Raw genomic sequence first — 3,008 nt, 5'->3', positions numbered from 1 at the left:
TTTAAGAACCATATTCATGATGCTACTACAAAGTCATCAATATCTCGAAAGGCTGAATTTGAATTTGAAAAGGGTAAAGGCTGTTCTCTGTGAGATACTCGATAGAAACTGAATATTAGTCACTCCGACGCAGTCAAGCAAAAAAAACTGACCAATCCAGTTTTATTAACACGGTAAGGACAAGACAACAATTATCCGCTATACGTTGTAACGCGGATAATTTGAAACTCTCATCTCTACCTTATCACTAATTTTACAGACCTCAGCCCTTCAGTTTTCAAAGTACCCTTAAATTTTTATATTCATATTTAGGATTGACTCACCTGTATCAGACTCCGTGTCTGCAGAACTAACATAACTTATAGCACTATTAACATAATTTTATAGGTACTTATCTTAATATATGATATATTTGCTGCGCATTCCGGTGCACCCTTCCAGTTTAGGCAAAACAAAGTCCTGGAGGAATACCTCTTGTGCCTGTAGATTGAACAGGATCGAAACCGCAAATTCTTCGGACCTGTGGTGACGATGCCCTCTTACGATAAGAATTGAATCTTTATCTAATCCCCTGACTTTCTTGGCCCTGTCTGCTCTCGCCTTCCTGTAAGCACGGGCTTCTGCCTTATACATCCTCTTTTCATCGTCACCCTCTTTTCATCGTCACTATCACTAGCAAGCAGGTTGGTTTCGTATTTTGATACGACCTTCCATCCTAAATCCGATGCATCGGCCAACTAAATTTATCTTCTTGCGATGCTGAAGCAACGATTTTGCTGAAAATATGCCAAACAAGCGTGAAAAACAATATAAACTATTTTACTTATTAACTCAATACTTATCACCCGTATACTATATTATATCAATATACATGTATTTCGATATGATATCACTCATTTGTACGTTTTAAAAAAACCCAATAAACTGGATATTTACATTATTACTTTCAAGGTGTGGCTAACAAAACCAGCACAGTCATAACAAACCGGGCAGTACACAGACAGTTGACACACATTCCACGTGCGTAACATGAAAAGACGTCTACAATTTTGTGATAACAATAGAAAAAACAGCTGATAAACATATAAATTGTACAATAGCATAATGTACCGCTAATGATACTCTGCCTAGTTTCTTCCATGTTTTCAACTGACAGCGAGCCTTCAGCGTCCTCAAGCTTGCTCAAAACGTCCGCATTGACCTTGAATTGCTCTTCGTTGCTTTTACGTCGAAACTTGACTGTTGTCAGCGAAGAAGAGGCAATTTGACTGGAAAGCTTACACTGAGAAGTGGCTGTTATTTTAAGAAACATGCCCTCCATCTCCTTCAGCATTTGCTGCTTATGCTGAGCCAACAAATCTGTGACCTCCTCTACAAAACTTTCACTCATTTCCCTCGACATGGTAAACATTTGACTTTGAAAAGAGAATGGCTGTTCTCTGTGAGATATGAATACTAGTCACGCCCTGTGACTATATATACTCCGACGCAGTCAAGCAAAAAAACTGACCAATCCAGGTTTATTATCACGGTAAGGACAAAACAACAATTATCCTATATACGTTGTAACGCGGATAATTTGAAATTATTCACATTTTGCACACAATGGCCGTTGACTTATTTTGGTGGAGGGACCTGTTGCTACAACTTTCCGTTTTTGTCTATGGAGTTCTGTTGGAGACATTTGAATTATCGCCTGCTATGATTAAAGATTAACTAAACCTCGTTTTTAGCTCGGCTATTTGAAGGATAGGGAGAGCTATTGTATTCACACAGGTATCGGCGTTGGCGTCACATTTTGGCAACGTATTTAGGTGCAAGTTGGAAATCCCCAAAACTGCTGAAGGGAATGGGATGACACTTAACACACTTATTTGGAGGTCACTATCCAAAGTTCTTCACACTAATAGGGATTTTGACATAACTATGGCCATTTTTAAACTTAAATACATTATTCAGGCACTTGTTTTACTAACAAGCACTGAGAATAGTCGAGCACACTAATAAATAAGTAGGGAGATATATTCTCTTTCGAAGAACTTTACCATAGGCAATTGTTCTGTAAACAAGCTATGGTTTTCGTAAAACGTTAAGGTTGATGAATCATCGCGAAGTTTTTTACATTTTGATTCACACGAGGATTAAGTTAAGCACAAATTCAATGTTAAATAGCGTCACAAGTTTTATTCGAGAAGTAAAATCTTGCATGTTATCAGGTGTCTTTTAACTGGCCCAGACAGGACACCGTCATCCCATTTAAAAATTCCAGGTGTATTACGTTACTGTTTTAATTTAGTTTTTTCTGGCCCTGTTTCACTTTCCGGGTTCCCATGCATTGATTGGCGTGTGGAGCTCAATATTGGTTCATGGCCATTTTCCTATAACAAATCCCGATTATGGGTGGTTGTCTTATACTGTTGGTGGGGTTTCATTTACACAAAAAATAAACGGGATATTTTTTCTACGTGGGAATATCTATTTAATTTTTGTTTTGATATGCTGTTTTTTTTTTTTCATCGAAAGTACATTAACATATTTAAAATTGACAGTGATAAACATTTCTGCTACTTTTTTGTCAGGGTTCACTGGTAGGCGTTTTCTTAACTATGGAAAGCTGTTTGCACCTTTATAAAGTTGTTTACGGTGTTAGTTAGGAAAGTTGTCGATTAATAAAGCAGTACATGGCTTAAATCAATTACATGTTTAAAGCAACATTTGAAGAATTGTTTATACAGATTATAAGCAATATTTATGATGCAAAGCTACAAGTTAATTTTTACAATTATTGAAAGAAATAAAGATAAACATTTTTTTTGTGTGTGAGCTGTATAGACCATACAATTATTTTGATGTCTAAGTAATATTTCATGTTTAACTGTTGACCATTAGATGTTTAACTCGTTGATTTATTAAAGGTTAGCTTAACTAAGACTTCCTCCATTGTGTTGTGTTATTATTAGGCATAGCATTATAGCGCAATTTATTGTATTAATAAAATATTGATGAAA

Source organism: Ruditapes philippinarum, unplaced genomic scaffold (genome assembly GCF_026571515.1).
Source record: "Ruditapes philippinarum isolate M1 unplaced genomic scaffold, ASM2657151v2 ctg306_1_1_1_1, whole genome shotgun sequence".
Taxonomy (NCBI): Eukaryota; Metazoa; Mollusca; class Bivalvia; order Venerida; family Veneridae; genus Ruditapes; species Ruditapes philippinarum.
This window is presented reverse-complemented; position numbering follows the sequence as displayed.